Source organism: Ovis aries, chromosome 4, assembly GCF_016772045.2.
Source record: "Ovis aries strain OAR_USU_Benz2616 breed Rambouillet chromosome 4, ARS-UI_Ramb_v3.0, whole genome shotgun sequence".
NCBI lineage: Eukaryota > Metazoa > Chordata > Mammalia > Artiodactyla > Bovidae > Ovis > Ovis aries.
In genome coordinates this window covers 96,268,191-96,296,020 of record NC_056057.1, presented here as the reverse complement: position 1 = coordinate 96,296,020, position 27,830 = coordinate 96,268,191, and the positions used below count along the sequence as shown (strand labels likewise).

General features: G+C 43.7%; 1 long non-coding RNA gene and 1 other non-coding gene across 8 annotated transcripts in view; both read left to right on the top strand.

Moving 5' to 3' along the window:
- Positions 1-24,014, top strand: part of LOC106991099 (uncharacterized) — a 239,365-nt gene extending 215,351 nt beyond the window's left edge. For 5 of the 7 annotated variants that reach the window (XR_009600439.1, XR_009600441.1, XR_009600440.1 and 2 more), the window contains one exon: positions 282-3,635. This is a non-coding gene — a long non-coding RNA (uncharacterized LOC106991099). Of the gene's footprint in view, positions 1-281 lie in introns of all 7 variants that reach the window. The other 2 variants (XR_009600443.1, XR_009600442.1) reach the window with 2 other exon arrangements.
- MIR29A (microRNA mir-29a) lies at positions 4,898-4,961 on the top strand. The gene has a single exon (NR_107880.1). It is a non-coding gene; the product is annotated as a microRNA mir-29a (primary transcript).
- Positions 24,015-27,830: the final 3,816 nt, after the last annotated feature.

Here is a 27,830-nt window from a genome sequence, read left to right as displayed (position 1 = left end):
GCTGCGCTGCACCAGCCCACCAAATGCCCCACAGAAACAGGCAGCTTTGGAGGATGAGCAGTGGGGCTGATCTGGAGACAAGTGTTTCAGCGCTGCCATAACCCCCTGTGGGAAGGGGCTGCTGGACTTAAAAAAGCCTGGAGCTTCCTTAAGATTAGTGGGAGAACAAAGCTTTAGAGAAGACCTAACAAGTTTAAGGTCACACTGCAAGTCAGAGTGTAGCTGAGGGCCCTGGGCCAACCTACCAATTTCTGAGTATTCGCCTTCCTCTTTGTCGTCAGGTGCCACTTCTGGTAATAGGGCCAAGGCTGGTTCCAGTGATGTGTGTATGTGCCTACTGGTGAGGACCTGCAGCACAGAGCCAGTTTGTGTTCAGAGACCCACACGGCCATGTGAAGATTGGCTGCTACAGTATCCGAGCAGCAAAGAAGGATGACTAAGAGCCTGGGCCTGGAATCAAGCAAGGGAGTCTGATCCCTCGTCTTGTCAGTCCTAAGCTTTTTGACCAGAGCGAGTCCTGCACCCTCACTAAATCTCTGTTCTTGTACCTGGAAACTGGAAATAATTCCACAGCCTTGTAGGCGGATGAACATGCGAAAATGCGTAGAAAGCATGTAGCACCGTGTTTGGCCCAGAGTAAGTCTTCCAAAAGTGGAAGCTATTATCCAGAGAACCTTTCCATCCACTTTTCAGTTCATGTTGGCCTTCCCCCTACAAAGGCACTACAGTGTCCCAACCCATCTAAGAAAACAACGTTTGAGTGCAGTGCTTTAAAAATTACAGATGTTTCCTCATACTGAAATCCTGATGCCTTTAAGAACCACTGCAGGACCGGAATCTGTAACTCCATTCTCTAGATCGGCATAAGAAGGCCCAGCAAAATTAAATGATGGCCCAAGATCCCACAGCTAGTCGATAGCACAGCCCAGCGCCAGATTCTGTGACTCTTATTCATCCATTTCCTGTAAGAAAATACTCATTAAAGGCACGTAAGTCAATAGAAAACCACCTCCCACCGTAGGATCCAGCACCTTCCAACCGATAAAAGAGTTGTAACTTTAGTCCTAAATATTCAGGCCAGGACTCTCATATGCTGACGTCTGTTAACATTTTGAAGCTACCTTCTCAAAGAAGTGTCATAGTCAGATACCATCTCCTTGTGAAATCCTCAGGCCCCAAGGGACATTATCTTAATCTGGTTAGCTCGTGCAAGAACCAACTAGCATTTCACTTCGAGGAAGACAACATGTTTCCGCTGTTCTGCTTTTGCCACACAGGAGTTACCGGTGTGGCTCCCCGGTTCACATTTCTGGCTCTAACTTTCCTATCAGATCTGGAAGAAAAAATACAGAGAAGGGCAACCTGTTCAAAAACAGTATGAAGGTAAAGAATCGCAGGTGGGATTTTGAAACAGAAACACATCCTTGTGGCCCCTGGGCTGAGAGACACTAAGGAAGGATTTTGTTCTTGAAAGGTGGTTACTTGGCTCCTAGAGATGGAGAGTTTAACAGTGTTAAGTGTGTATCCTGTGTGGAAGAAAGATTTGTTAAAAAAAAAAATAACATTCTTTTCAAATGATGCAATACCTTGGCACTGTCAAGGGGTCAAATAGAAACACCCTGAGTTACAGAAACTCAGCCCTGCCCTCTCCTGGCCTGGAAATACAGAACAATCAGATGGATTGTTGGAGGTGGGAGGATGGGGAGGAGTGGAAACATGTTGATGTTTACTGAGCAAAGTCTTTCTCTGCAGTTGACTGTCACTGAAACACTCATCAAAGTAAGCAGATACCACGCGCTGTCGTCTTGTTTTCCTGGAAAGAGAATGAACAAGTGCCTGTTAACTTATCAACTTTGTTTTTCGCTTACTAGTAAACAATGCGATTTTTTTCCCCTCTGTGTTAATTCAATAGCCAGCCTGCCTACAGACCTCTTTGAAGAAAACCAACCTCTTGCTTTAGAAGATTACTCACTCAAGATCTCTAGTTCACTGTATTTTGGCTTAAGTCATTTTACAGTCACCAACTAAGTACCTCGGTTTGCTGCTTATTACAAAATTCAGAGAAGTATACTACATGACTGATCCCTGTGCCGATTACTCTGTGTCTGCTAGGAATGCCTCCTCACGTGGAGGGATATACATGGGAAAGGATATATCCACCTTCGTTCTTCTGCTGAATTTTTTGAAAAATATACTTAAAGGATAACACAAAACTTACCTTATCTCTTTGTTTCTGCTAAGGGAACAGAAAAGTATGATTTGTAATACAGTATGTGTTATGTATGTGCATGAAGTGCCTGGGTGGGTTTGACATATATTTGATGTACAAAGTATGTATGATTTTATTAGGCTTAAGTAACAAGAAGCAATTCACTCTTTACTTTTCTTCAGGAAAACGTTTTCTCCATAACTGAAGTGTCAGTCATTTGAAAACAAAACAAAACTTCTGATTGGCAGTAGGCAAAAGCTGTAACTAGTCACTTGTAAAACATAAGCAGACCTTTTTGTTCTGGATTTTGGGTTTGTTTTTTTTTTTAACCAAAAATGATGAGAACAGTCTGGCTGCATCTTGCATAGCTTCAGTCACTGTTATTATCAATTACAATAGGATATCCAGAAGGAACAAAATTAGTGACATAGTTATTTGAGAGTGCCAGTGATTACATGTGTCTTGGCACTTTTTCCGGTTTAAATGCTTGAATTGACTCTCCGATTGAAATGTTAACTGCCTGTCACTTCACAAAATATGGGCATTCCTTTGCAGTAGCTTTGATGAAATGATTGCTACCCAGCTTTGCAGCCCAATAGTATTCTATTTCTTTATTTAAAGAGATGAGAAATCTAGCCTAGTAGCAGTAGGCACATACATGCGGCTTTTCCACTGTAAAGGGTGAGCCTGTGTTGCGATCTCCTGATGAAGGGGTCAGTGGCCAAGCCTGTCAAGGATAAGAATGTGAGCTGAACTCCCTGCCCTCCTTTATTAACATCCTGCTGAGCCCACCTGGAATCCTCAACCACAGGCACGTTTAATTGGATGTTCTTCCCACCCTCATTTGATGTATGAGGCAAGTCAAGAAGAGCTAAGTTTCTGTTAATTAATCTTTAAGCAAAGAGAGCAGAGTTAAGTGAGTGGTACAACCAAGATTCAAACCCATTCTCACAAGATGATGCCAACATGAGAAAAGCAAAAAAGGACAGGGAGATGTTTTAAGTTAAAAGAAACCAAAGAGTCTTGGTGAGTGAACCTTGATGGGATTTGGGGTAGAAAACAACCCAACAAATCCATAAAAGAAAAATTTTTGGAGAAAGTGGGAAAACTTGGATATAGGCTAGACGTCAGATGATACTAAGGAATTGTTAATTTTCTTAGGTATGAATAAAATATAACTATATGGAAGAATGGCCCCATTTTCTTTAGACCTGCTCAAAAAGTTAGGAGCACAATGTCATAATAGTTGTTGACTCACTTTCTAATGATTCAGCAAAAAGTATGCATACGCCGTACATCACTAAAGCAAAAGTACCCAAAATGAACAGTTACTGAATTTAAGTGGAAGAAATTTAGGAATTCGTTTCATTGTCCTTCAGATGTAATGTGTGTCTGAAATTTTTCATAACAGTTTTAAAAAAAGAAAGCATATCTCTTTGGGTTGGGTGACCTGGACATAGTATGTATCTTCTTGGATCCCTGGAACCCTAAAAGGAATGGCAGTAAGCTTCCTAATAAATGATATCAAGAATGATAATGGGAAGGAGAAAAGAACTGCAGCAAAAAAATAATTTAAGGAGAACCAGGGGTGCAGTGAACAGAAGGGAGCTTAAGTAAAGCCAACAGGAATCCTTAACAAATAGATGCAATCTAAGGAATTCCATTCTGAAAAAAAAAATTGGCTCTCATTAGGGGTCGCACGGAGTCAGACACGACTGAAGCAACTTACCAGCAGTAGCAGCAGCATCAATATATTACTTTGCCTCTGAGCTATTATGTTATCTCCTTTAGGCCCCCCCAAATCATAGTCATTCTTTGACTCAAACAAAATTATCTTCAGACGAAAGCACTAGGTTTAGGAAAGCGTGGTCTTGAACTTGTACCAGAGCACCTGCTTACTTGGTACCATTTACGTGGATGTTGTACCACTCTGACTCATCCTGCACTGGGCACTCCAACCCCTGGGTCAGCTCCGGCTGACCTTTTACCTAAGTAGAGGGTTTCCCTTGACCTCCCACCAGGAGTAAAGAAGTTGACCTGTGCCTTGCCCCTGAATGATAAACACTGAGTCTTTGGGCAGCTTGAGAATTAAAGAGCCACAGTCACTGGCCCAGACCCACATCAGCTATGGAAACAAAGACAGAAGTATAAGCATACAGATGTGCTAAGGCTTTCCTTACACCACAAAGGAAATACCTCACAGCAATGTTTCCACTTTTCCCATCCCAGGTTGTCTATGTTTATTTTAAGAGAGCATTCCGAAGGAAGAACAGATCTCAAAGCTTCTTCAGGAAGCTGGTTTCATATGGTGGTTTAGATTTAAATAGTGATTGTCTAGCACCATTTGAAATCAGTGTTCTTGGGGGAGACCAGCTGCACCAACGGCGGCAAAAAGGACAAAAGGGACGAAGCCCTGAAGGCCAGCTGGCGAGGAGAGCCTGCCTGGAGCTGTGCTGACCCAACCCACCACTGGCATCGGTGAGCCGTGGCGTTACACACAACAGGTCAATGACGCAACATCTCATTCCTAGAACTTCACACTCATCTGTGCGATAAACCTTCTATAGCACTCTTCCCATGACACAGCCTCCACCGTGCGTGCATTAAAGCAGAGTGTGGCAGATGGCAGATTGATTAATCTTGGGGCCTTCCCAGCCCTCGCCTCCTCCTGTGACCCCCCCTTAGAGGATGACTGATTTCTTTTGGTGTTCAGAGTCAATATAATTTTCTAGCACCATCTGAAATCGGTTATAATGATTGGGGAAGAGCACCGGGCTGCTGACTAAGGAGAGAGAACGTGTTGGTGACCTTCGGGGTCAAGACTAAGAAAATGGACCTATCAAGGTGGTTTTTCTTTTTTAGTTTCATTGCCATGAATTACGTGTGTTTTAATGCTAATAAATGGTAATAATACTAATAATGCTAATAAATGCTAATAACTATTAGCATATTCCTAGTGGTTGTATTTTAGAGGAATTCCACAGACTTTGTAGGGATGTTTGTTTTGATGCTGGACACCTAGGAAAAAGTGGGTGAAGTCAGTTCCTCGGGTCATTTGGGAGGTGTCATGAGGAGGGAGTAATTTCTGCCCCCAGTGAGAAGCCTGTGAACCTCACCTTTGACACTCCCCTGCCTCCGTGGGGTGGAGTGAATTCCATGGTCAGCCAGGTCTTTCTCTTGAAGGCAGCATCAGGCTCAGGCAGCTGGAAGTTAAATCTAACAAGGCGTGTGAAGGAAGGTGCACAGATGACCGAGTTTATCTTTCTAGGGCACAATGAAGCTAACGTTTCTGTTCAGTATAGCAAACAAGGTGAAGAAGGCCTCAGGTTACACACGAACCATTTTCCTGAATTTTTCTTCCTTACTGTGGATGGGAAGTCGTGAAGACTGAAAACCGCCCTTGAGTTTCTGGTCCCAGGCCGGGGAGGGGCACGGAAGGGCTCGGGAGGGAGCTGTCTCAGTCGCCCCGCCTCCCAGGGCTCCTCTAGGCTGCTGCCCCGGCGCCGGTGCGGCGTAGCCAGCGTCAGCCTGACCTCACGCCCCGTCCTGGAACACAGCAGGGGCTCCTGCGGGAAGGCCAGACCTCGACCTTCCATCTTCTCTCTGGCCTGGAGCAGCCCCGGAGCCTGACTGACATCGGGCGACTCCTCGCCCTGCTTCGCAAAGCTCGACCGCCACCTCCCCGCCCTCTCCACACCCGCCCTGCCTCTCCCCACTCCTGCCTGCAATTTGTCGGGGAGAGTCCTTCCACTTGAGGGCTACGACATGGGATCTGTTGCCAAAACATTCCGTCAGCCACGCACATCAAGTAAGGCCATTTCGCTGCTGCTGCTTCTGTCCTCTGGTTATTCGTTCCCCAGGACTCTGCCTGTTGCTTTCTTACCTGTTTTCCCCCTGAGCAACCTTATTACTCCCCTGCTTCAGATACACCTGCTACATGATGATTTTCCTCAAACTAGAATTCTAGCCACGAAGATCTTTCTGAATTCCTCGTGTCCATGTTTCCGTTTTTTCCCCCATACAAAATCTTTACCTTTGCAAAGAATCACTTGTTCACTCCAACAGCTGTACCAGACTTGGCCGCCTGATAAGTTACACACACACACACACACACACACACACACTCACACACGCTAATTGGCACAATTCTTCAGTTGGTCTAGTCAGGACCAAGTGGTCACATTCCCCACAGCCTTCTTCCATGAGGACATCTTACTCAAGACAGGCTGTGGGGCAGCTGTACTTGAACTTTGGCTCCAGAGAAGACTAGATAGTTTCACCTGCTATTCTAAGCAACAGGGATCTTAGTTCCCCCACCAGGGATTGAACCTGGGCCCTCGGCAGTGAAAGCATGGAGCCTTAACCACTGGACCGCCAGGGGGTTCCACCGCCGCCCCATTTTTTGGTCTCAGTTATAATACTAAAGCTGTGCTGATTTTCGTTCCCCCAAACCAGCTCTCCCTGCTCTCTGCCCGCCACCTTAAGGCTGACCGCCTGAGAAGTGTCTGCCTTTCCCCTCCGCTGCCCCAGCCTCACTTCACTCCCCAGGCTGTGCTGCTTCTCTGCCCTGCCTTTCTGAAATCCACCCTGCACCCTCAGGAGCCTAGGCAGCTTTCTTATCCTACCTCTCACCTTCCCTCCAGCTTCTGTGTTGCCTCTGGTTATCCTTCTCCTGACGTGTGACTTGGCTCCCCCTCCTTCCCTGGGGGGTTTTCACCCCTGCCTATAGGGCTGCCTTCCTCTCCAGACCCACCCCTGCCCCCAGGGCCCAGCTTCTGAGCTCACCCAGCTGCTTGCTGCTGCGAACCTGCAGCTACCTTCACACCGCCAAGCCTGTGTGTGATAGTTCCTCTGCCGGGATCTTCCTTCTCCTCCTCAGCCTAGAACTCCAGCTTATTCTCCAGCTTCTGGCTCAAGTGATGCTAAATTGGAAAAGAAACAACAATGATGATAACAATAGCAGCAGCTAACACTGAACTCCTATTTTGTGCAAGGCACTTGGTAAGCATTTTTACACGAATTATCTTATTTAACTGAACTTTTAAAATCATCCTGTGACGTTGCTCTTATTACTGTTATTCCTATTTTGCACGAGAGAACAAGCGAAAAGAAATGATTTGTCAGTGACGGTGTAACCTTAAGATTTTTGTGCAGGAGTACAAACCCAAATCACCGATTCCAGGGCTCTTCTCTTCATTAGTGCTGCTGTCTCCACTGTGGGTATCACCATCAGTTCAGTTCAGTCACTCAGTCGTGCCCAACTCTTTGTGACCCCATGGACTACAGCACGCCAGGCCTGTTCATTTGGTAGGCAGGCTCTCAGATGGCCCCCTCTGCTTCCCACCTACAGGTCTTCATGCCCAGTGTAATGCTCTCCCCTTTAAGTGTGGGCTGGACCTAATGACTTGCTTCTCCCAAATAAAATAACAGCAAAAAGTAAAAGGATGTGACTTTTGAAATTAAGTCACAAATAGCTGTGATTCTGTCATGCTCTTGTATACGTTGTCTCTCTCTCTCTCAGCAAAGGCACCTGCCACGTTGGGATCTGCCCAGTGGAGAGGCACATCTGGCAAGGAACTGACGTCTTCAGACAGTAGCTCCTGAGGACCCAAGGCCTGCCAAGAGTCACGTGAGTGAACTTGGAAATGAGACCTCCTGCAAACAGCCTGGGGGTGACTGCAGCTACAGCTAATCCCTTGACTGTGGCCTGTGAGAGACCCTGTGTCACAGAACCCAGTTAAATGTGCCTAGATTCCTGACCCATAGAAACTGGGACATTAAAACAACAAAATAAATACAGGTTTGTTGCTTTAAGTCACTACGTTTGGGGGTTGGTTGTTACACAGCAGTAGCTGTTTGTTATACAGCTCATAGTACTCATGTCTAGACTCAAACTTTCTGCTTATAGGACCTAATTTTTTAGGTAAACTTCTTGTTGGAATAACTTTGCATTAAAGAAAAGGCAAAAAGAGTACAAAGAGGTTTTCTCTCTCACCCTCTGTCATGCTGTATGTAATCATGGTTCACTGTCAACACTAACAAACCAACACTGGTGCCTTACTGTTCATTAAGTCTCAGAACTGATTCACAGCTCACCAGTTTTCCCACCAATGTGCTTTTACTATTCCACAATTGGGGTTGCATTTTTAGTAGCATAATAGATATCACAGCCCATAACTCTATGTGTTTGTGTTTGTGTATATGTGTGTGTGTAGAACAAGATGAAATATATATGTGTTTGCTAAAATCTGGAAGATATATTATTTATTATTCTTTAAATAATGAAGGGATATTAGAAAAGTCTTTAATTAGGGATATTGTTTATAATTATTTAGAAAAATAATCATTACATTAACTAAAGACTGTTATTGTGCAGTTACTGAGGAGGGAGGTGGGAGTGGCTCCCAAGTAATACATGACAAGGTGCTAACAAGTCACAGTTTTAAAAAGTCAAATATATGTTGCTAAAAACCTTTAAAGGTTTCCACTTATTAATAAGTATACTGAATGCTACAAGATTCACAAATGGTTCTTTGGCATTAGGATATTGGCATAAATTAATTTTATTTATATAATATGCAAATACTTAATTTGCTTGTAACTATTTAAATGGAGACTGTTCAACTAAGAGTCCTAATGTACATTTTTATTGATTCCTAATGCAGTACGATCTTGGCAAGTCACTTGGTCTTTCTGGGTTTTTCCTTGGAATGAATTTATATTACTAGATTTTTGCCACGAATTAATCATGGACTATAACTACTTAGTAGCTGTAAACATTTTGCAAACAAAACTCTGTGTACAGCATTTAATCATAAACTACTGTCTAATTAAACGTTTAGCTGCATTATTTTGCAGCATTGTTCCAAGTGATTCTTAAGGAACAATCCATGTACGAGTAAAACTTTTAGTGGTGTCACTTACAGGAGAATCCCACGGGTAGAGGAGACTGGTGGGCTGTGGTCCATAGGCCATGTGTCACAAAGAGTCGGACACAACTGAAGCGACTTAGCACACACATATGCCAGGACAGGCAAATCGGTTGAATTTTTAAGTAGGCTGTACAAAGGAGGAAGTCAAGTGATTTAGCAGAAAATAACAAGTAAGGCAAAACTTCGGATAGATCCTGAAAAGCTATTAAGTGAGATTGGATTTTTCAAGTCCTCTTGGTGACCTACCAAAATCCCAAATAAACCACTAAAAATAACAACAGAAACAAATTTGAACTTTGAAAATAATGTACACATGAGACCCCAAGTCTTAGTGGCCAGGATTTACTTCCTGGCTTGTCTCTGAGGGATCAAGCCCTTCTTTGTGGCCAGAATGACATACCTGATCTTCAGTAATCAACTACTGAATGAAACAGGCAGTAGAAGATGTTGCAGAAGCAAGAGATGCCAACAAGAGAGAAATAAATACAATTGGGGGAAAAAAGGACCAGAACACAGTGTAACCTCATTCACAAGCCGTCACTTTCCAGAACTCTGAATTCATTAAGTTTTCCGCACTTCTCTACTTTGAAAGTGTCAGATGACAAGAAAGCAAGCTGTTAAGTTTACTGAAAAACTGCATGCATAAATATTTCTAATATTATGTTTGGAGGTTAGTACATAATTCATTTCTGTCTAATGTGCCTAAGATATAATCTTGACTATTCAGAATGATGACTGATCCTCATAAACTGTGGAAACCATAAATCATCAAAAGCTTCAATCATATTCATCACCCTATGCTTACCAAAGCCAGAGACTGTGGAAATATGCTCTCGAGACTTTGTAAACAACTCTTCGTTTAACAAAAAATTAAAATCAAATCTGTATACTCTATAGACAGAACCCAGTATTCTTTAAACTTTATTACTGAGATGCAAGTTACCTAACTTATAAGTCCCAAATAAACCACCATTAAAGTTCACCATTTTAACCACTTAAAGTGCACAGCTCAGTGGCTTTTCCTACTTTCATATTGTTGTGTAGCCTTCACCACTACCTAGTTCCAGAACATTTTCATCACTCCCAACAGAAATTCTGTAGCCGTTAAGCAAGGTCTCCTCAGTGCCCCCTCTGCCACCCATCCGCCTTCCATGGATTTGCCTGTCCTGGCATATGTGTGTGCTAAGTCGCTTCAGTTGTGTCCGACTCTTTGTGATACATGGCCTATGGACCACAGCCCACCAGGCTCCTCTACCCGTGGGATTCTCCAGGCAAGAATACTGGAGTGGTCTGGATGTCCTCCTCCGGTGTATCTTCCCGTTCCAGGGATCAAACCCACGTTTCTTACATCTCCAGCACTGACAAGCAGGTTCCTTACCACTAGCGCCATCTGGGAAGCCCTGCCTGTTCCGGACATCATGCCAAATGGATACGCACAGTATGAGGGCCTGGCTGCACTCACTTGGCATAACATTTTCAAGGCTCAGCCATGTTGTCGCAGTGTCTGCCTGCATTGCTTTTGTGGGTGAACCATACCCCACCGTGTGGGCAGACCACGTTTTGTTTATTTGCTTTCAGTCTGATGGCATTGGGCTTGTCTTTCTCTACATCTCCAGCAATGGCATACATGTCCACAGACTATCAGGTCAGGTGGTGCTGGTCCCGCAGTAACAAAGGGCCATCCCCTGCCCGTCCACAAGCTGCCATTTTCAGCCCGTTTGTTTCTTCTGATTATTTTCTTCCATTTAAAATGCTCATACTGCTATTCCTCATTTCTCCTTTATTTATTTTACTTTTTCTACTATGGGAAATGAGGATTTAGTTCTAACATCACACTTAAGTACATCGTACTCCATTTACCATCACAGTTTAGTTACAGCACAATTTTCAGTTAAACCAAGAATCAGTGTCGGTAATTATATACTGTTGACAGCATGAGTGAGTGAGTGAAATCTCTCCGTTGTGTCTGACTCTTTGAGATCCCATGGATTTTAGCCTACCAGGATCCTCCGTCCATGGGATTTTCCAGGAAAGAGGACTGAAGTGGGTTGTCATTTCCTTCCTCAGGGGATCTTCCCAACCCTGGGATCGAACCCAGGTCTACATAATTTTACATTTCTTTTTAAACTTTTAATACTGAAATTAGTAATTTCATAATTTTAACTTGCTCAATTTTCTAGATACTTAATTATTTTCCAGTCTTCACTATGAAACCCTAAGACCATCTCAGCGTTTTTTTCTTGGAGCTGTGTATCCTCCCGTGGTGATCTGGACTGGCCGTTTTCTGGGCATGGTTCCCAGCCATCATCCCAGGACTTAATTTCATTCAGTTCAGTTCAGTTCAGTTCAGTCGCTCAGTCGTGTCCGACTCTCTGCAACCCCATGAATCGCAGCACGCCAGGCCTCCCTGTCCATCACCATCTCCCTGAGTTCACTCAGACTCAAGTCCATCGAGTCCGTGATGCCATCCAGCCATCTCATCCTGGGTCGTCCCCTTCTCCTCCTGCCCCCAATCACTCCCAGCATCAGAGTCTTTCCCAATGAATCAACTCTTCTCATGAGATGTCCAAAGTACTGGAGCTTTAGCTTTAGCATCATTCCTTCCAAAGAAATCCCAGGGCTGATCTCCTTCAGAATGGAGAAACTGCTTTGCTTTTCTCCTGGGTTGGATTCCCCACCCTGGATCCTGGAATGTCTCTTGCTTTACTTTTAACTTTGTGCCCATCCTTCGGTAGTTTCCTAAGAAAGGACGTGTGTGCTAAGTTGCCTCAGTCGTGTTCGACTCTTTGCAACCCTATGGACTGTAGCCCACTAGCTTCCTCTGTCCATCAGATTCTCCAGGCAAAATACCGGAGTGGGTTGCCAGGGGATTTTCCCGACCAGGGATCGAACCCGCATCTCTGTCTCCTGCTTTGACAGGCAGGTTCTTTACCACTAGCGCCACCTGGGAAGCCCTCAAGAAAGAATGACCAGGAGGTAATTTTTTGAGGCTTTTCATTTTACTTTTATGTTAATTCCTGATTGGAAAACAGACATTTGTTTTCTAGCTCCCTGTGTTGCTGAGTAGTCTGATACAATGCTACTTTCTGGCTCCTTTTCTCTGGAAGTTTTTAGGAGAGTCTGTTTCTTCCTTATGTTGTTTAAATTTCACAATTATGTGTATGATCGAGCTTTTGTTGATTTATTCAACCAGGTATTTAATATCCTTTTCATCCTGGAAGTTTATTTTGTTCAACTCAAAAATAATTTTTGTTATTTCTTAGATAATTTCATGTATTCATTCTCACTGTTCTTTCTTTCTGGAAATGTTAATTTTCCTATATTGGCCCTCCTGGACAATCTCTGTTATTTTTCTTTTTTTCCCCCTTCCAGTTTCCTATCTTCTTGATCTTATTCTCATTTCTGGGACAATTCCCACCTATATTTTCAAAACATTAATATCAAATTCTTATTTTTGCTAACATGTGTTTAATATCTGAGAGTTTTTGTCTTTTTTTTTCTAGCCTTTTGTTCCTGTTTTGAGGATTCATGAATGTCTCTGAAGATGTTAAATAGATATTTCTCTCCCCGACCTTTTAAAGTTTTCTGCTCCCTGCACTGTTGCTAATAAACCTGTTTATCCCAGTTTCTTTGTGTTTTAATTTTTGGTTTTGTCTTTCACGTTAGAGGCTTTCTCGGATGTCTTGTGATCCTTGACTATCCATTCATATTTAAGGATGCGGACTTTAAAGCTGTTGAAAGCTCTCTTTACATTGGCAGAACTTACCAACTGCTGGGCTCATCCTAGGACGCATGAGAGGCAGAATAATGACAAAGATGTCCACATCCTAAACCCCAGAACTTGTAGAAATGTTGCATCACATGGCAGAAAGGACTTTGCAGATGAGTTTCAGGTTAAGATCCTTGAGATGGAGAGAGCAACCTTCATGACCCAGGTGGGATCAATCTAATCACTTGAGCCCTTAAAAGAGAGAATGGTTCCCAGCTGTCTTCAGAGGGAGACTTGACTACCTAAGAAAGGTCGGAGAGTTGCCACATTGCTGGCGTTGAAGATGGAGGATGTGAGTCACAAGCCAGAGAATACAGTCAGCTTCTTAGAAGCTGGGACAAAAAGGTAACAGAATCTCCGCCAAAACTTCCAGGAGGGAATGCAGCCTGCAGACACTGCTTTTACTCCAGTGAGACCTGCTTCAGACTTCTGGCCTCTAGAATGGTAAGGTCATAAATTTATGTTGTTTTAAGCAACTGAGTTTGTAAAAATTTCTAACAGCAGCAATAGAAAACGCATACAGGGTGACTGGCTTCCCTGGTGGCTCAGACGGTAAAAGAATCTGCCTGCAATGCAAGATATCCAGGTTCAATCCCAGGGTCAGGAAGATCCCCCTGGAGAAGGGAATGGCAACCCACTCCAGTATTCTTGCCTGGAGACTCCCATGGACAGAGGAGCCTGGTGGGCTACAGAACATGGGGCTGCAAAGAGTCAGATGGCTGAGTGACTAACCCTTTCACTACAGGGTAACTGGAAGGACAGCTGCTCACTGAGAATTCCCAATTTCATTCTCTATAAACTGTCGGGTTTTTTCACTTTTTGGTCTGGTCAGTTTCTTCAGTGATGAATCCTTCATTCTCCTGCTGGGAGTCAATCAGTTAGGCTCAAAGAGAATCACCACAGGTTTCACTAGAATAAATTAATTATAGCCATTAACGTGTGTGTGTTTAGTCGCTAAGTCATGTCCGACTCTGCGACTCCATGGACTGTAGCCTGCCAGGCTCCCCTGCCCATGGGATTCTCCAGGCAAGAATACGGGAGTAGATTGCCATTTTCTCCTCCAGCGGATCTTCCCAACCCAGGGATCAAACCCATGTCTCTTATGTTTCCTGCATTGGCAGGTGGGTTCTTTACACTAGTGCCACCTGGGAGGCCCATACAGGCTTTAGGGTCTTCACAAACGCAGGACGAGGTTTGCTGGGAAAAGGGGAGGCCTTGAAAGCTGCAACTAGAGAATTAGTGAAATTGTCACTGAAGATGTGAGCCTGCAACATGAGCAGAAGCTGGAGGCACCAGGCAATTCCAAGAAGCCACAGCATCTACCAACCAAAAGGGGCTGTGAAATGGGAGCTTGTGGGGAGAGATCACATCTGACCGCTGGAATAATGGTGTTCCCTCCACTCTGGCACCCGAATCTTTATTCACGTTCCTCTCACTGGCAGACTGGGCCTGGAATCGTGCCAGGAAAGGGGTTCTGGGAAGGGTGGTTCCCAGCCTTAGACAGGCATGGTGACAACCACAAGCAGACAACCCAGCATGGAGGTATAGTGGAAGCTTGGCTGCCAGGTTCTGGAAACTGAACTGAGGAAAGCAGCTAGAAGCTGAACAATGAGGGAAGCTGACTGTTCACAACATGGACTAAAGTCTAACCCTCTTCGCAGTAAGACACCTGATCTTCCCATGGCTGTGCCTGAGAGTCCCTGAGTCCAGAGCTTCTCCAGAGAGTGGCATCTGTGTTGGGGAGGACAGGGGAGAAGCCTGGAGTTCTAACTGAGCCCTCACCCAGACTCCCAGCAAGCCTGTTTTTGGTCCCCATTTTCAGAGGCGACTGCACCTTCCACTTTCCACCAACGTGCACAGTTACCAGTTTGCTGGGGTCTTAAGGTTTTGGCCTGTTTCCTTACCACGTATCTGTCTCCTCTCTTAAGATTTTGTCCACAGCCTCACAGGCTGCTGTCTACTCTGGCATTCTCTTTGTCCTTATTGGCTCATACTTATTTTACCCTTTATTATCATGTTAGTGGGATTTCAGAAGCAAGTCAACAAGCCTATGAGTTCACTGTGTTTAACTGAATAGCTATAAGGTTTTTAAAGTTAATTGTATAATACTGTATAAAGAGCTCAAAGCCAGGTGGCTTGGGTCTAGTTCCAGCTACCTGACCATTTTAAAGAGCCAAATTTTCTCATCTCTGAAACGAAGTGGTCCCATCGGGGTCCTTTTTCAAGACTCCAGTGAAAGCTGTGGTCCTTCTCCCTTAAAAGAAAAATAGTACACATGTGTACACACACAAGTATATTTTAGAAGGTTCACAGGTCCCTGAGGGCCTTCCAAGAAGCCTCCAAGGGTATTAACCCCAAAGTTCAGAACCCCTGACTTATATTGCCTCTGAGGCCACTTTTAGATTGGACATTGTGATTTTTCAAAGCTGTAAGGTTTAAATGAAGTATATTTCAAAGGTGACATTTCAAGGCCTTTTTAAGAATTAAGGAAACAGTTTTCAATGTACTAGTTATTAAGAAACCAAAAAAGCTGGACCCCAGGGATTAGTCTTAATTCATTTCAGAGGGATCAAGAGACTTAATTTGCAGCAACATGATGGACCTAGAGATGATCATACTTAGTGAAAGTAAGTCAGAAAGAGAAACACACAGACCATTTAATATCACTCATATGTGGGGTCTAAAATATAACACCAAATGAGCACATCTAGAAACAAAAACAGATTCACAAAAACAGAGGACATACTTGTGGTTACCAAAGGTGAGGGGGAAGGATTGGGAATCTGGGATTAGCAGATGCAAATTATATTATATATATATATTATATAAAAATATTATATATAGGATGGATGAACAACAAGGTCCTACTGTACAGCACGAGGAACTATATTCAATATCCTGGGATAAGCCATAATGGAAAACATATGAAAAAATATATATTTATGTATAACTGAGTCCCTTTTCTGTTCAACATTGTAAATCAGCTATACTTCAAAAAAATTTTCTGAAGTAAATTTAAAAAGGAGCTTCGAGGTTTAAGTGGCTTGTGGACTTCTAGATGATCAATTGGCATTCCTGGTGGAAGGAGTGACCAGAGATTAAAGGAACCTTCTCATTTGCTCATCATGAAAAAGACCATGAAATCCTGGTGCGAAATCTTATCAGAAGCTTGGCCGGCATGCATCGAGGGTAGTCCAGGTTACTTTAGCAGTAGTCTCCCTGACAGTGCACTCTTCAGCACACAATTCTGGCTATTCAGTTAATTTAGTTAATTCAGTTAATTTCTGGCTGCCCTGGATCTTCACGGCAGTGCACAGCCTCCTTGTTGCGGTGGCTTCTCTTATTGCAGAGCGTGGGCTCCGGGTGCATGGGCTTCGGCAGTCACAGCACCCAGGCTCAGAGTTGTGGAATGCAAGCCTAGTTGCCCCTCAGCATGTGGAATCCTCCTGGACCAGGGATCAAACCCATGTCCCCTGCATTGGCAGGCAGACTCCCAACCCCTGGACCACCAGGGAAGTCCCCACAATTTTTAAAAATGATAAGAAAACAAGCTCATCTGAGCTACAGATGCCAGATAGTAGCATCACTATGTACCCAAACAACCCTATATTGGTTTTGGTCTTTTTGTTTTAGCTCTTTAGTACCTGAGGGGCAGCATAGCTGCTGGGATTCTGTTCATATTATCGTATTATGCTCTGTGTGGATAAGGGGCAAGATGACTTCTTTGGGGCTGCATGTAAGTGGCCGACAAAGAGAACTTTTTCTGTATTGCTGAGAAAGATGAGAGGAACAAGGGCACAGCTTTTGCCTAGGTCAGGAGGAAGTGTGAAGGGGAGGGTCTCTACTAACTGGCCTCCAAGAAATCAGAGCATCATTGCAGTTACAGTTCTTTATCTCTGGACCCGATGAGAGCTGAGATCAACCCTACAAGGCTTTTTGTTGTTGTTCAGTTGCTCACTCGTGTCCAATTCTTTGTGACCCCATGGGCTGCAGTATAGCAGGCTTTCCTGTCCTTCGCTATCTCCTAGATCTTACTGAAACTCATGTCCATTGAGCCGATGATGCCATCCAACCATCTCATCCTCTGTCACTTCCTTCTCCTGTCCTCAATCTTTCCCAGCATCAAGGTCTTTTCCAGTGAGTCATTTAATGCCTTTGTTATCTGGTTGAGGCTACTTGGAACTCCAGATGTGGGGCCATAATAGGATTACTACTGAGTGGACGGATGCCACACACCTGTAACCTTGGTGCCATCTTCCTTTGCCTTGGTAGTTTTGTTCATCCTCTTCTTTCTTTTACATGTTTTAAGTTTTAGAAAGTTAAGCCTTTTTTAAATAAAAAAATTCATTAGAAATAAAAGCAAATTATAACAACAGGACACTATTTTTGTTCCATTACAGCAGCAACATATTCATTTATGGTAGTAAATGCCTGATGTCAGGAACTGCCAGGGAGAAGGGCTGGTGGCCCTGAGGTGTGAGTGTCAGGAAGCAGAGCCATGAGGATGTGCACACCCCTCAAGCCCTGCACCCTCACTCGTGACGCAGTCAAGGCAATGACACGAAGGTGTGGACAGAATCAACTACGAGGCTGCACCTTACATCACATGGGTTATGAGAAACTGGAGACAGTCTAATAGCAGATCATTTAAATAAATTACAGCACAGAAATACAAATGATGTACTAAACACAATGGCGGGCAGAGACGGACTTCTACCCACACGTGAGGTCAGTATTTTGTTACATGGAAAAAGCAAGTCATGAGAGCAACTGCTGAGCCTGCCAAGTACAAGTTCCATTTGATATGTCATCTAGCATATTGGCTGATGTGCTGTTGAAGCTGTTGAAGCCAATCATTTTTTTAAAGACTTTTAGATGGGCTTTAACAGTATAAGGAGGGTGACGGAGGATGAGATGGTTAGATGGCATCATCAACTCAACTGACATGAGCTCGAGCAAGCTCCAGGAGATCATAAAGGACAGGGAAGCCTGGCATGCTGCAGTCCACGGGGTCACAAAGAGTCAAGACATGACCGAATGACTGAACAACCCCATTCTACAGTTGGGAAAAATGAGAAGTATCCAAAAGAACTGTTTCCTTAGGTTCAGCAGTCAGTGAGGGTTGGGAAGAGCATCGCCAACATCCTGTCTATCCTACACCATTTACGCACAATGGCCACCCAAGGCCATGAGTTTTGCTTTTTTCTGATACCAGAGCTTAGAACCCTGTAGAAATTATTTTAAGTTGATGAAAGAATTTTTTGGCATTAACTTTTTTTTTCTTAATCCCCAAGACCTGGTTCTAGAGACGTTCTGAGCACCACACCCCTCATTTACTCACACTCTCAAGGCCAAGCAACCACCTTTGGCCAACTGCTTTGGACCCACCCTGCTTTGCAAAGGCTCATTCCACCCAGGTGGCCTTAGTATCCAATGGCCAACCCTGCCCACTGCGTGGAAACAATAGATAAGTGCCTGAGCTGGCACTGCCCTGGTATGTGGGTGCGGTTGGGAAGCTTGAGGCCAAGCTGTGCCGACTTGCTGTCTCAGGATTAGCACTTTCTAAAGCTAGAGAAGACATGAGTGGTGGTGGGCGCACAATTCTTCCTTCAGGTAGGTAAGAGGGGTCTGTAGGTGGACAGGGAGCTTGTTCATCAAATTCTTAGGAGGCAGTCAAAGAGGAGGAGGAAGAAAGAAGGTCCATGTTATCTCTGCTGCTTTTTATAAATCCTGCCTCCAGGGAAACAAAGACCCACAGAAGTGTGGCACTGCACCAGTCTGTATCAACCCCAAAGTGTTGGACACCACCCGCCATGGGTTGGGCAGAGATGGTGCAGGCCTGGCAGAGGGTGAGTAGCCAGTCCTGTGCCAAAGGCTTGATGTGGCAGGAGGTGACAGGACAAAGGTACTGGAGTGTGCCAGTTGGGCGCTAGCCTTCTTAGCTGTCAGAACTGGTCTTGGAAAAAAGCACAGCCCTTGGGTATGTTTTTGAAAGAGGCATTTTTACTCTATGAAAACAGCTGCCACTCCCTTCAGGCTTCCTTCCTGTGACTGAACAGGCCAGAGGGGAAGGTCAAGGGCAGGCAGGATAACCAGGACAAAGGACTAAGGTGTGGACTGTACATGGAGCTGTGCTCTCATCCTAGCTCACTTACTGACTTCCTGCAAAAAATAAAGTCGGGTGAGGAAGAGGCCAGGAGAAACATAAATGAGCAGACCTTCCACAATAAAACAGTGAACAGTTATGAAATTCTTGGTGGGGGTGGGGGGAGGGGAAGCAGGAACCTTGCCTGCAAATGACTGTGAGATGACTTTGGAAAAGGTCCTGTTTCCGTCCTGATGGGCTGAAAGAAAGCACTAGCCCCATTTTTCCTACCTAGAAGGTAAGGTCAATAGCAATACCTCCTGCAGAGGTCTTGAAAATGAAAGTGGGAATGGTCATAAAGAGAAAAAGAGGGGTTGTGGTCATGTATATGGGTCTTTTTTTATCTGAAGATGATGGGTCTGACCTGAAATTGTCACAACATTGTTAGTCAGCTATAACCCAATACAAAATAAGAAGTCTAAAGTCTGGAACAAAACAAAGAGAGATGTGTCCTGCTGAGATGGGCTAGATTCTAGGTCCTTGGGTAAGCTTTTCCTGAGTTCATACCTCTTGTCCCCCAAGCAAGAGTTCCTCGGTGCTGTACAGCATGAGGATTACGGTCTGCTGGGCTGTGGGAGTGTCCCAAAGGCCCAGAACACGTGACTCATTCCCCTTTGCCTTCTGGAGCACAACACTGGCCCTGGGAAGCAGCCATCCCCCATTCCTTTAGTATCTCAGCACAATTCAGTCGAATAAAGATTTGTTGAGCAGCTACAGTGTTCCAGGGACTGTCTAAGATTTGAGAGGCGAGTTCCTCTGTAACACGCCCAGAACTCTGCTTCTCAGCCCGTTTCCACCTCAAGATATTGGCAAACTGATTGCAAGTGCTGTCTTTTCATGCTATTAAATCTCATACTACTCTCCCCAAGCTGCTTACCTAGCATGCCACAACCTTCTCTTTGAAGTACTTTTTAAGTTCTGAGACAGAAGAAAGAGCTTTGTGCTCAGTCGTGTCCAACTCTTTGCCTGGACTGTAGCCAGCTAGGCTCTTCTGTACATGGGATTCTCTAGGCAAGAATACTGGTGTGGGTTGCCATCTCCTTCTCCAAGGGATCTTCCCGACCCAGGGATCAAACCTGGGTCTCCATTCTTTACCAGCTGAGCCACCAGGGAACCCTAAGTCCTGAGAAAGAGACCCTAAGAAGGGCAGGAGGAACCCCTGATGCTTAATTAGGTGAAAGACACTGGAATCCTATTGTGACCAGGGTCCTCCCTAGTCAGCAGAGGAAAGTCTGACATGTGGTTTGTCCTTCCCAAACAAATTTCTATGTAGCCCATGATTTACACCACCTCCATACAGTAATCTCTGCCTTGTTTATTTGCAGAGAGCTGGTGGAGATGGAGCTGCAATGTGTGTCCATGGAGCAGATTAAACACTATCTGCCCCAACCTGCCTGAGACTGTCCTCTCCCTGGTTGGCAGTACTTGAATGGGGTGGGGGGGAAGCAATCCTCCTGAGCTCCCAGCAAGCAGAAGTCCCAAAAGTCATGACCAGGATCTCGTCGCAAAGTGGAATTCCTCTCTAAAAAGAAATGTATGGCTGACCGGACTTCATCAATTTAGATATGTCTGCCCCTGGTCTGAAATGGAAGGTAAGTGGAAGGTCAAGACCAGAGTGCAGGACTCTGGAAAACTCCCTGCTTAGGTATTAGGTCAGAGTGGATCACTGTCCTGTCACAATTCTTCCAACACATTGTATCTTGGTGAGAGCAACAGTACGTTTCTGCCTTCTTCTGGCATCACTCACATTCATGTTTTTTTCTCACTTAATAGGCTGTAAGCCTTTTGATGTCAGGGTCCACATTCCCAGCACACACCTTGCACAGTGTAGGTAAGCACTCAGTATAGCATTGGCATGAAAAGTGCTGTTTTCCACAAACTCTGTTTTTTGAGGATTAACCTAAGATAAAGCTTTATGTCAACACAGATTTGCTGGTTGTCAGCAAAGCAGCACCACACTGAAGTTGGAAACCTCCACTCTGAGAAGCAGAAGCCTCTCTCTAATCATTATCTTGGGAAGTATGGCATAGCTGTTGCTACTCCCTTAGAAATTGAGGGTAAAATATTGCACTTGACCTGTATTCCACTGACTTTGGCACCAGCTGGTTTTCAGACTATTTAAAAACCTTCTACTCATATTCTAATGGAGTTCCGGAACTGGGAGCATCCTAATCTATAAATTTTAGCCAGAAATTCTCTGCCTATCTTACATTCCTTAAAAGGAGCTCAAGGGAGCAGATGGACTTTATAGCTTAAATATGTGGCTTTAGGAGGGGCACACACTGCCTTATACCACTTGATACACATTCTGCATCTGTGAGATCATAAATCTACTGCCATTGTAGGAGCTGAACTTTCAAACATCAGATGATTCAGCACCATGGCCAGGGCCAAAGAGAGAGCCTTGGGCCTGAAGTAAATCCTCTCTATAGGAGGGAAATAAAGGGACTCTTTACCTGAGGAATTCTCCTTCTAAACAATAATGAGACACCACTACATCTACTAGAATGGCAAAAATGCAGAACGCTGGCAAAACCAAATGCCAAGAAGAATGTGGTGCAGCAAGATTATTCATCACAGGGGGGAATGCAGAATGGTTCATATCAACCACTGTGGAAGGTAGTCTAGCATCTCACAAAACTAAACATACTCTTACCATACAATCCAGCAATCATGTTCCTTGAAAGAGTTGAAAACTTATATCCACATTAAAACCTGTACATGGATGTTTATAGCAGATTTATCCGTAACTGCCAAAACTCAGAGACAACCAAGATGTCCTTCAGTAGGTGAATAGATAAATAAGGGTTGGTATATCCAGACAATGGAATATTATTCAGCACCAAAAGATGAGCTATCGAACCTTGGAAAGGAAACTTAAGTGCATACTCGTAAGTGAAAGAAGCCAATTCAAAAAGGCTACAAACTGTATGACCCCAACTATATGACATTCTGGAAAAGGCAAAACTCTGGAGACAAGAGAAAGACTAGTGGTTGCCAGAGGTTAGGTGGGGATGGAGGGATAAACAAGTGGAGAACAGGGGATTTTTCAGGACAGTGAAAATACTGTGCATGATGCTGTAGCGGTGGACACATGACACCATAGATTTGTCCAGACTGGTAGGATATACAGCACCAAGAGTGAGCCCTCCTGTAAACTAAGGACTTGGAGTGGTAACAGTGCGTCACTGTAGCTTCATCATTTGTAACAAGTGTACACCCTGGTGGGGGATATTGTAATAGCAGAGGCTATCCACATGTGAGGACCGATTACAGGGGAAACCTCTGAACCTTCCTAAAACTTCTGCTGTAATCCTAAAACATTTTTTCAACTTTCTTTTTTTAAAGAAGTCTTTGAAAAAGAATTCACCTTCTTCCCTGACTCTAATGGCTGGTCAAGCCCCGTGCTCAGGTCAGCCGAAGAAAAGATGCTCGAAGCCCCAGCTCCACACTGACAGGAACCACTCTGTCCTCAGGTGTTGCCTGGACCGGAGCCCATATCCACAGGTCTCAATCTGGACTTACTCCTTTAAGTGTGAGAGTTTGGAGGTAGCTGCTTTTCCCATGCTGATTTTCAATGTCTGCTAATTTGAAATAGAAAAAGCCATCATATCTTTTAGTAGTGTTAATCCAGATGTCTGAGGGGTCCTCTAAAACAGAAGGTTAGGGGCTGACCTCAAGGACCCTGAAGGAAGACTTGGCCCCAGAATCATCCTTTGCCCTTCCCAATGGCTCTTCTATAGGGAAAGCTAAACCTATGTGAGTACAGGCAAACTTACAATGCACATGACCTTGAAGGACAGAGGGGGCAGGTTCTAACATGTACTGACCAACCCGTGTGTGCCAGGTGTGAAATGGAAACTGCCTTGTCATCTGCACAGCAGCCTGATGCAAGTGCGAGTCTCTAGCTTCAGTTCACAGGAACATGTGCACAAGCACGGATGTGGTGCACAGCCGTGGAGACCGGAGGAGACCATTCTTGTTAACAACCTGTGTGCTTTGCATCATGTGACACACGCACTCCTAAAGACGCATATGCGTTAAGCTCTACATTCGTGTTGTGTGGTCTTAGAGAACACATCGTTCAAGTTTTTCGTTTTTCCTTATTTCAAAAAGTTTCGAATCCAGAACTAGAATTGTAATCCTTCCAGTGGGAACATAAAATGTTAAATGGAACACTTGGTGGTAGATGACTAATTGCTTTTCTGATCTATTATGGAGAATGTGTAAAGTTGAAGCCACAATAAGTTAATCTTACAGAGCGGCATGGACACTCACACGCACACCACCCTCTTTAGGTCCTAATGGGGATACACTGCAGACTTCCCAGGTGGCGCTAGTGGCAAAGAACCTGCCTGCCAGTGCAGGAGACACAAGAGACGCAGGTTTGATCCCTGGGTCAGGAAGATCCCCTGGAGGAGGGCATGGCAACCCACTCCAGCATTCTTGCATGGAGAATCCCATGGACAGAGGAGCTTGGTGAGCTACAGTCCGTAGGGTTTCAAAGAGTTGGACACGACTGAAGTGAACTAGCACACATGAGGATACATTGCAGGTACCGTCCCCATAACAAGTGTCCTAGGAAGCGGAGCAGTGATTACAGTCACAGTATGTAGTAATTACCGTTAGTTGAGTGCCTGGATGCTTTCTTCAAGATCTCCTTCAAATTCTCACTTATTCTTTTTTTGCAAGTTCTAAAACCAGATGCTTTTTTAATACAAAAGTCTAATTGCTGTGGAATCTAATGTATGTCCTCCTTTCATACCAGATATCCTCCTTCGCAGATATTTAATTTACAACCCTCTCATGACTCACCTTTTGGAAATGGTCTAAAAGGAACCACACCTTTTTTGGTCCTGCCTACACATATTGCTAAGTCTTCAACTTTGGGAAAAAGCATTCCTGAGTTATGTTAAGTAATATGAGATAATAAAACGGACTTGTCTTATAAACACAAAACTATAATGACAAATCAGATGTTGTGTTTTTTTTGGCCCCATGTGCTGCTTTCTCATACCCCACAACCTATACTTATAAAATCTCTGCCCTTTTTTGGCATGAGTCAGACCTGGAAAACATCATAAGATAGCTTGTGCCTAGTAAAATTCTTTTTGAATTAGTGAAAAGAGACAAAGGGAAATGAAGCCTATATACCTAAATGGTAGTAGAAAATGAAGAAAACAATGAAGAATAAAGCAATGAAAGGTAAAAACTATGTTCTGTGTTTTTTGGGAGATAGTAGAAATTTCTAAGTTCCCAGCATTTACCCAATTTGATGATACTATGAAAAAATAATGTACACAAAATTCACATTCAAATAACTCCTGTGGCAGGCATCTCCTTTTTTTCCCCATTCTAACAGAATGCCAGTCTTGTTCAGAGGATGAGACAAAGTGTACCCCCCCACTAAAAATACTTGCCCACTACATGAGATGGTCCTGTGACAGTAAAGGTCAACAGAAATTAACACAACACTGCAAATCAACTATACTTCAAAAAATGCTGAAATCAATGGAACTTCACCATTTAGATTGGCAAATATCACCATCTGATATCACCAGTGTCAGCAAGGTTGTGGGGAAGTGGGATCTCTCACATCCCAGCAGGAAGTGGGTAAACTGGTGCAGCTACCGAGGAGAGCAGTTTTCCAGATCTAGTAAAACTCAGGATGAACATACCAATAACTCAGCAAGTCTTGCAGCGTGCTCAAGAGAGCCGTAGGAGGAGTGCTACTTTACAGCAGTGACGCCCTGGAAATAACCTAGGTGTCTGCTAACAAGCAAACTGGCAGAAACATCAGGACACACTCTTACCATCCAAAATGAACAAACGCAGAGCTCAGATCTACCCAAGGATATGGAATGATTTAGTGGAATGCTACAGCCGGGTCTCAAGAGCTATTTGTTAAAATTTCAGGAATTTTATGAGCTGGTTGATAGTACATCAGTAGTTTGAGTTCAGTCATGTTAGGAGTATTTACAACATTGAAATTAGAAAAAGCAATAAATCGCACCCCTTTTCACCATCATAAGGGCTGGTGGTTAAGCACTTACCAGCACATCACTGGACAGACTTCAAACACAGCATTTATTTTAAAAGGCAAGTTGCAGAATGATACCAGTGTGGTGGCATATATTTAGAGCTTAAAAACATATAGAAATGTTATATATTTATAATATTTATCAATGGTAATAAAATGTAGTCTAGAAGGAGAAATGCCGGATTTGTGATAACAATCGTCTCTGCGGGTGGGGGGTAATGTAATAGGCATGGTAGACGGGAAAGAGAGGACTTGAGCTTTTTATCTGTTATGTTCTGTTTATTTTAAAATATCTTAAACCAAAAAGTGAACAAAAAGTTACTTTTTTTCAATTATGGGCACTAAGTATAAAAACGTTTACTGTTCTGTTTATCTCTATTATTTAGATTTTAAGATAAAAAGCAAAGAATGAGCCCAAAGAAAACTTGCATATCACGTTTCATTGATGCCATAACATTGACAATAAGATTCACTATTATTTTATATACCACTAAGAGTTTTGGAATCTGTCATTTAAACCATGTTGATGAGGGCATATAGAATCATAAAATCATGCATTTTAGAAGCAAAAATAAATGTATCTTAGAGTTGATAAAATGTGATATACTGGATTATGTAGAATTTTGCAGCTTCTACACAAATAGCATTGTATCAGGAAATGAGTTTGGTGCATATCACCACATAATAACAGTGCTTGTACAGCTTAGAAGTTTATCTTCATTTCACATGGACTTGGGCTTCCCTGGTGGCTCAGAGGTTAAAGCGTCTGCCTCCAATGTGGGAGACCTGGGTTTGATCCCTGGGTCGGGAAGATCCCCTGGAGAAGGAAATGGCAATCCACTCCAGTATTCTTGCCTGGAGAATCCCACGGACGGAGAAGCCTAGTAGGTTACAGTCCATGGGGTCGCAAAGAGTCGGACATGACTGAGCGACTTCACCTTCACCTTCACATGGACTCAGTCATGATGTGGACAGCCCAGGGCTCATGAACTATCTATCCTAGCTACATGATTTGCTCAGACCCCCAGATATCCTATATGTCATCCTATAGTCAATATTTGGCTTCCATTTTCAAAGTTACTTTATGGCCCAAGATGGCTGCTGGAGTGCCAGCCATTAATCACATTCTAGGTGTACAGCTGGGAGAGGAAAAGGGCAAAATGCTTTCCTCCCAGCTTAGCTCTCTTTGAGGTATGCTTAAGGAAATCTTCATATATCCATACAATGGGAAAAGCTCTATGAAGGCAAGATTCCTATCTGTTTTACCAGCACATCCCCAGCACCTAGCACCAAGCAGAGCATGCTGAGGCACTGAAGGAAAAAAAAAAAACAAAAAACAAACAAAAAAAACATGTGAAATGAATGGATACTTGCAAAGAAATGGATAAAATGCACCATACATAACCATTTAAATATTTTCGTAAGAAACAGGGACATGTTCATTACGATAGAATTTGTGAAAACATTATAGTATAATCCTAATTTTATTGAAAATGTATGCCTAGGGAAAGAAAGGAATATACTAATCTATTAACTGGTTTTCTAAATATGTGGTGAAATTTCTCTGATTTTTAATAATTTTTTAATAGATTTTTCAAATTTATGCAATAAGCCAGAATATTTTTCTGATTAGAAAAACCCGGTAAGCTTAAAAATCCCCCAATCAATCAATCAATCAAGAAGAATGTTTTAGTCTAAGTATTAAAATCAGGTAGTGAGTTTATAAACCAAAAGAAGTAATCAACAGCCACATATGCTGTGGAGAGTCTAACAATCCCACTTCTCTTATCCAACAGCTTTGTTTTATTAATACGGTTGGGGAAAAGAGATGTTGACATTTGCAGATGACACCCATGTGGAACCATGCCTAGCCTACATTTTGGGGCAGCAAATTGATTCCCTATCCCATATCTCAGTTTTTTCAGCCTAGTGGTTAGCATGTGTGTGTGCTAAGTCACTTCAGTTGTGTCTGACTCTGTATGATCCTATGGGCTGCAGCCCATCAGGCTCCTCGGTCCATGGGATTCTCCAGGCAAGAATACTGGAGGGGGTTGCCATGACCCCCTCCAGGGGTTCTTCCTGACCCAGGGATTGAACCTGCATCTCTTCCCTCTTCGGCATCGGCAAGTGGGTTCTTCACCACTAGTGCCACCTGGGAAGCCCCAATGGTTAGCATATAAACACTCATTTTTTAAAAGCTCATGACAAGAGAAGTCATCCGTCTATCAAAGCAAACTGATCTGCTCTCAGATCTACCCCTGATCACTTGCACATGGTCAAACCGAACTCAGCACCTCTCAGCACAATGGAGAGCCACCACAGCCCGTGGATTTTCTTGTGCTTTCCCACTATTAAGAGCTAAATTGTGCCCCTTCTCTCCAGATTTCATATGTTGAAGGCCTCAATCCCAATACCCCAGATTGTGACTACTTGGATATAGAAGCTTTACAGAGGTAATTCCATTCAAGTGAGGTCACAGGGTGGACCCTAATTGAAAAATGATTAGTGACCTTGTAAGAAGAGGAAGTTAGGACACAAACCTGTACAAAGAGAAAGTGAGTGAAGTTGCTCAGTTGTGTCCGACTCTTCGTGACCCCATGAGCCCTGCCAGGCTCCTCCGTGCATGGGATTTTCCAGGCAAGAATACTGGAGGGCGTTGCCATTTCCTTCTCCAGATCTTTCCGACTCAGGGATTGAACCCAGGTTTCCCGCATTGTACGCAGATGCTTTACTGT